The sequence below is a fragment of the Nelumbo lutea genome, chromosome 7 (assembly GCF_056320005.1).
Source record: "Nelumbo lutea isolate HS-2025 chromosome 7, American lotus-T2T, whole genome shotgun sequence".
NCBI classification, from domain to species: domain Eukaryota; kingdom Viridiplantae; phylum Streptophyta; class Magnoliopsida; order Proteales; family Nelumbonaceae; genus Nelumbo; species Nelumbo lutea.
Genome location: NC_142690.1, coordinates 32,058,402 through 32,064,820, shown reverse-complemented (window position 1 = coordinate 32,064,820; position 6,419 = coordinate 32,058,402). Strand labels below are relative to the sequence as shown.

The 6,419-nt window shown below is 40.8% G+C and overlaps 1 protein-coding gene across 3 annotated transcripts in view; it reads left to right on the top strand.

Moving 5' to 3' along the window:
* The first annotated feature begins 594 nt into the window (after nucleotides 1–594).
* MED21 (mediator 21) overlaps nucleotides 595–6,419 on the top strand; it is a 28,241-nt gene continuing 22,416 nt past the window's right edge. For 2 of the 3 annotated variants that reach the window (XM_088954420.1, XM_088954418.1), the window contains exon 1: nucleotides 678–1,134. The gene's annotated coding sequence lies outside the window, so the exon portion shown is untranslated. Of the gene's footprint in view, nucleotides 1,135–6,419 lie in introns of all 3 variants that reach the window. The other variant, XM_088954415.1, reaches the window with a different exon arrangement.

The window sequence follows — 6,419 nt, the reverse complement described above, 5'->3', positions numbered from 1 at the left end:
ATAGGTTTTCCTACTTTTCCCTTCCTTTCCCTACTCTTTCTTTCAAACCAAACATAGCCTAAGGGAGACCTTAGCTTGACACCTTTCCTTTTAGAGAAACCACAGCTTAACACTTCAACAGGTGAGAAAGACCTAGGGTTGGCACCTTAGAAATTGAGGGAGACCTCGTCTCGGAACCTTGGTTACTTGAGAGACGTGCAATAAAAAGTAACCAAGCTCGAACTTCCAAACCTTTGACTCAAACCGAACTCGAGCCTAATAGTTTATGAGCAAACCCCTGCAACATAGTCCCCTTTTGCTAATATTTTATTAACTACAAACTTGATTTAACTTTTAAGAAGCAATCTAATTTAACTTTTAAAAATGAGTAACTCAAAATATGTTTATTAGATAAATAATAAATACTAAATAAAATGGATTATTATTTATGAATAAAATATCATTTAATATATTAAATTAAATTAAAAAATAAAATAATAATATTTTTTAAATAAAATAAATCAGAATAGATTATCAATTACAAAGATGCAAGACCTATATTAGTTTTTTTAATTTAATTTTTGATAACTTAAACTTTAAACACACATTTAGGATGGGGTCATTATCTAGTTCAAAATTAAACAAAATTTGCACTATCGTACATTTGTATTAATGCAAATAGAATTACACTGCAATCAAACGCAGCCTTGGGTGAGAGTGGAGTTGGGTCGAGGGGTACCCATTGGGTCGTAAAGGGTCGGGGTCAGTTAGGTGGAGGAGAGAGTCGAGAGAGAACACTGCTAGTCGGAACAGTCGAACAGAGTTCTCCAAGTTTTTTCTCAGTTCTCTGTTTCACTATTAAAGCTGTTAGGGTCGAAATCTATTAGGACCTAGAATCTGTTCCGCCATTGAAAATTTAGTCATAGGTTATTCTCTCAGTTCTCTGTTCCACTCGTCACCAAATGGAGGGCAGGGTCGAAAGCTTCTAGGGTTTCAACGCCGCTGTTTCGCCTTTGAAGCTGTTAGGGTCGAAGTTTTTTCTCAGCTCTCTCAATTCTCTGTATGTTCTTCCATTGAAGCAAGTTTTTTCTCTTATCTTCAACGCCGTTGTTTCTCAGAGTTCTTAAGTCACGTGTAGATCGGAGCTTTGGATAGGTAAATCTTTGGACATTGTTCACCTTCTTTAATTTCATAGTTGTTATATGGTGATTGCATACTGAAGTAGGAAATCAAGATGGAATCGTCTTATTTATCTCAAATCACCGCTGTTTCTCAGTGTATGATTTCTAGTTGCTACCTGGCATTTCATTACATAAAATTTCAGATAGAAGTTCAAATTTTAATAATGAAATAATTATTTTAGTAATTAAAAATTATGAATTTGCATATGATATATTTTATAAAAGTTAACAGAGTTGATTTATTTGGAGTAAAAATTATATATTTGTATAAATCGTTAAATGATAATTGAATTTATATTTGAGAATTTAATATTTGGTTAACCTTTTTATTAATGTTAAAAAGTAAAACACACACACACATATATATATATATGTACCCATGTCAACTAAAACCGGGTATCGGATACCCTAAAGTCTCAAAACCCAATGGGTCCTAATAGGGTTGGGATGGGTCGGATACCCAAAAAATTCCCGTGAAATTGCCATCCCTATTTCTGCATTTTCTTCATTTTCTGTAATATTTCTGCAATCTTTATGCATATTTGCTTCTGCAATTTCTGTAAATTTTCTGCATTTCTGCAATTTCATCAACGGTTCTGTATTTTTCTTCAATTTATGCAATTTCTGCATTTTTTCTACAACATTTTTGTAATTTCTGCATTTTCTGCAACTTCTGCAATTTCAGCAAATTTTCTATATTTTTCTTCATTTTCTGCACTTTTTTTTGCAATTTTCTTCATTTTCTACAATTTCTGCATTTTTCTGCAAAATTTCTACTTTTTTTTTTCAGTTTTCTTTAATTTTTTTGATTGAAAACAGTAACTTTCATTAATTCTTTAAGAAACTTAGTACAACTGTCACCTTCAAAAAACAAGGTGACCCCACCACAGATTACAAACAGGCCCAAAAAAGGTTCTGCCTACTAACTCCTTGCTTTGCTAAAGTATCAGCCATTGCATTGGCTGATCTCTTACTCCATTTAAACCTAACTTTAAGCTCCCTTGTTTGTTGCATAATCTCCCTTACAGGTTGTCTAAGGGACCAGGTGCCTAAGCTGTTTGTTTGCATCCAACCTGTTACCAATTTCGAGTCTCCTTCCACTTCCAACTTCTGAAAATCCAGCTGTTTAGCCAGTTTGAGCCCTTGTAGGAGTGCCAGAACTTCTGCTCTAAGAGAGTCCCTCAGTCCTATCGGGCCAGAATAAAGGGCCAGGACATTTCCTCCCCCATCTCTAAAGACCCCCAATTCCAGAGGGGCCTGGATTACCTATAGAACTGCCATCAAAGTTTAACTTAACATCCAAAGATAACGGGGGCGACCAATCCTCTTGAATAGCTAAAGAGGGGCAGGAAGAAGCTGCTACCGCACTCCACCCTCTAATTAAGTCATCTACAGAGAAGTCCCTGAACAGATCCAGCGATTTCAGCCAATGTATGATCTTGATAGTGATCCCTTCTATGACTTCATGTGCTGATTTTTCTTTCCCTTGAAAGATTCTGTTATTTCTCTCTTCCCACACTGCCCAAACAACTGTTGCCCTTGTTGCTCTCCACATTACCCTTCCTCTTTTCTTTGATTGATGAAAAAAGCTAGATTCAAAAAGATCCACCACGCTTGTAGGAGGAACTCACCTACACCCAAAGAGAGAGCAAAACCAATTCCAAATAAGAGTAACAAAAGGACAAGATATTAGTAGATGATTTACCGTCTCACCACTCTTCAAGCAAAGGCTACAAACATAAGGGGATAAGAACCAATTCGGTCTTTTTTTTTTTTCCTGAAGCAAGTCCAAAGTGTTGATTTTTTGGAGAACCACTTCCCAACAAAAGCCCTCACCTTTGGAGGTACAAGAGCACTCCACACTTCTTTTATAGGAAAAGAGTAAACTAAATTGGAAGAGTGCACTAAAGCATTGAAGAAAGAACAACATGAAAAACAACCAGAGGACTCTTCAGATCAAATTCTATTATCAGGACAAGAATGATCCAAAAACACTGAATTTAAAAGGGAGAAAAGATCATTTGTCAACTCTATTTTTGACTCCCTCAACCCTCTCCTGAACCTTAAATCCCACGCCTCATTAGAAACATGAAAGGTAGAGGTGACTTTAAATTTGTTCAAGGACAAGGAGTAGAGGGCCGGGTACCTATCCTTAAAAGGCTGGTCCCCAACCCAAACGTCCTCCCAAAAAAGGACCTTATTACCCGAACAAGTGACATACCTGATGAAAGGAGAAAAGGCGGACAAGATACCAACAATGTCTTTCCACAGAGAGGAACGAGAAGCCCTTGGGTTGATACCAGCATCCCATCCATTTGTTGCCAATCCATGTAGGCTTTCTATCACTCTATGCCACAAGCTTTCTTGCTCCTTGGGAAACCTCCACAACCACTTACCTAAGAGTGCTATGTTTCTTAGATGGATATTTCCAATCCCTAAACCCCCTTTGTCTTTTGTCCTAGAGACCATTTCCCACTTCACTAGGTGATCCTTTTTTGACTCCCTAGGTTCCCAGGGGAAATCTCTCATTACTTTTTCCAATTGATTTGCCACCTTGACAGACACTTTTAAGGTAGATAGGAAGTACACTAGCAAATTTGCTAAAGTTAACTTAATTAAAGTGATTCTACCTCCTAAAGAGATGCAATTCCTCTTCCACCCTGTTAGCCTCTTTGTGAATCTTTCCAAGACTGGGTACCTGAAACTTTTTGACTTTGGGTTTCCCCTCAGGGGTAAACCCAAGTATTTTATAGGCCAATCACTCCACTCACAGCCTAACAACCTAGCCAAGGAAGACACCTCCTCATCTGATCTATTAACCTCAGCCACACAACTTTTATTCCAATTCACTCTCAAATTAGAGACCTTTTCAAAACCTTCTACCAACAATTTCAGATTGATCATCTCCTCAGGCTCTCCCTCACAAAAGATAATTATATCATCTGCAAACTGTAAATGAGTAACCGCTACTTCTTGCCTCCCTACTCTCCACCCATGAAAAATATTTCTGGAGTCATCTTTGGAGATCATAACACTCAAAACATCCACTATTAAGGTAAAAAGGAAGGGGGAAAGAGGGCCTTAGACCTCTCTTTGCAGGGAAGAAATCCCTAGCTACCCCATTCACCAAAATAGAGTAGTGGCATGAAGTCACACAACCTTTTACCCATCTACACCACTTTTCTCCAAAACCTCTGTTCTCTTAACACTTCTAATAAAAAAATCCCAATCTACCAAGTCATAAGCCTTTTCCAAATCAAGTTTGCAGATCAACCCCTTCTCTCCTTTTCTCTTTTTTATAATCAACACACTCATTAACAATAAGGATTTGATCAGTGATTTGTCTCCCATACACAAAGGCTCCCTAGTTTGGAGAGATCAGATAAGGAAGTACCTTTTTAATTCATGAGGCTAACACCTTAGAGATGACCCTATACATGTTGCCAATCAAACTAATGGGTCTAAAATCCTTTGGGTGTCTTGCTTCCATCTTTTTGGGGAACATAGTTATAAAAGTAGCATTAGCACCTGAATTAATCCTCCCTCTCTCAAAGAATTCTAAAAACACCTCAATTAAATCCTCTCCTATGATTCCCTAGCAATCTTGATAAAAGGCCATTGTGAATCCATCTGGACATGGGGCTTTAGATATTTCCATTGAGAAAATGGCATCTTTGGCTTCTTGGATTTCAAAATTTCTTTCCAATTCCTCCATTAGTTCTCTACTCCCTATTTGCCACTGAAAATCAGAAATGTCCTCTCTCATCCTGTTAGGACTGTCATAAATGGTTTTAAAGTGGTCCACAAACACTCTTGCTATCTCTTCCTCCCTTGTAAGCACTTCTCCATTCCATTCCAACCTCTCCACAGTGTTCTCCTCCTCCTGCCATTTGCCAGGGTATGAAAAAATCTAGTATTTCCATCTCCCTCCTTGAGCCATTTGCATCTAGACTTTTGTCTCCAACTTACCTCATCTTTTCTTAAGATTTCCTCTAATTCTTGTTTCAAATTCCACCTTTCTCCCCTTTCTTCTACTCTTAATCTTCTCTCTACTTCCTCTATATCAATTTCCTGAATCATTTTATGTTATGGGCCCGAGCGTAGGATCGCGTCACGAGTCGCTCCACCGCAGGAACCTCAGATCTTTCCTTGCCCTTGGCCTTGCGTACAGGCCCTATTTTGACTATCTTGTGGGTGATTTGTCCAAGAGACCACCCGAACTCTCCTAATGGGTGATTTGTCCAAGAGATCACCCGAACTCTCCTCACTCTCTTTCTTGATTGCAAAAACTGAATCCTTTATTTCAATTCGTAGCTCCTTAAATAGGAGATTACAGAAGGAAATTCCTAATTAAACTCAAACTCCAACTTGAACTCAAACTCCTAATTACCTACTCCTAATGGTAACTCTTACTTAATATAAGATAAAGATAAGGGATAAGGGATAAGATAAGGATAAGGTAAGCTTGCAGCGAGTTGGCTTGACGTGTCCAGATAAGGGTGGGCCCACCCTTATGAGCTGTCGTGTGGGCCCCGCTCTGCTGTTGCTGCTGCCGGGTGCTAGCGTGCGGCTCATGGTGCCGCTGTCGCGCGGTGCGTGCGCGTGGCTCATGGTGCCACTACCGGGCGTGTGCGCGGTGCGTGCTGCCGTGCAGTGCATGCGGTGCGCGCTGCTGCTTGGCGGTGCGTGCTGTGCGCCATGATGCCGCTGCCGTGCGGTGCCGGGCGTGTGCGCGGTGCGTGCTACACGCTATCGGTGGTGCGTGCTGCTGTGCGGCACTGCCAGATGGTGTGACCATAACATCACACCCCTCTCGGACTACGAGCTTGTCCTCAAGCTCGAATTGGGTGTCGACGACACCCTCACAGGAGTCCTGGATGGCTTTGCCCTCCTGGATCGGGTTCCCATGGAGGGGGTTCATCCTCATCTTCCTCTTGTTTCACCAGGAGGCAGAAAAGTCTCTTGCACCTGTGCCCTGTTGAGTAGAGTTCATCGCAATTAAAACATTGCCCCCTTGCCCTGCGTTCTGCCATCTCCACCCTGGACAAGTGCTTAATAGGGGGTGTACCGCCGCTACTCCCCACACTGGATGTTGATCTGGAATTGGTGCTCGTCTGTGGCTCCCGTTTTGGGCTGGCTACTGGATATGGAGCCATTTCGAGTGGTTCCCTATTGGCTGTCAGCGAGGACCCTCCTCTAGTAGGCTTCGGGTTTGTCCAAGCCGTTGCTGGGCATCCCATGCTGAACAGCCCTCGGCTG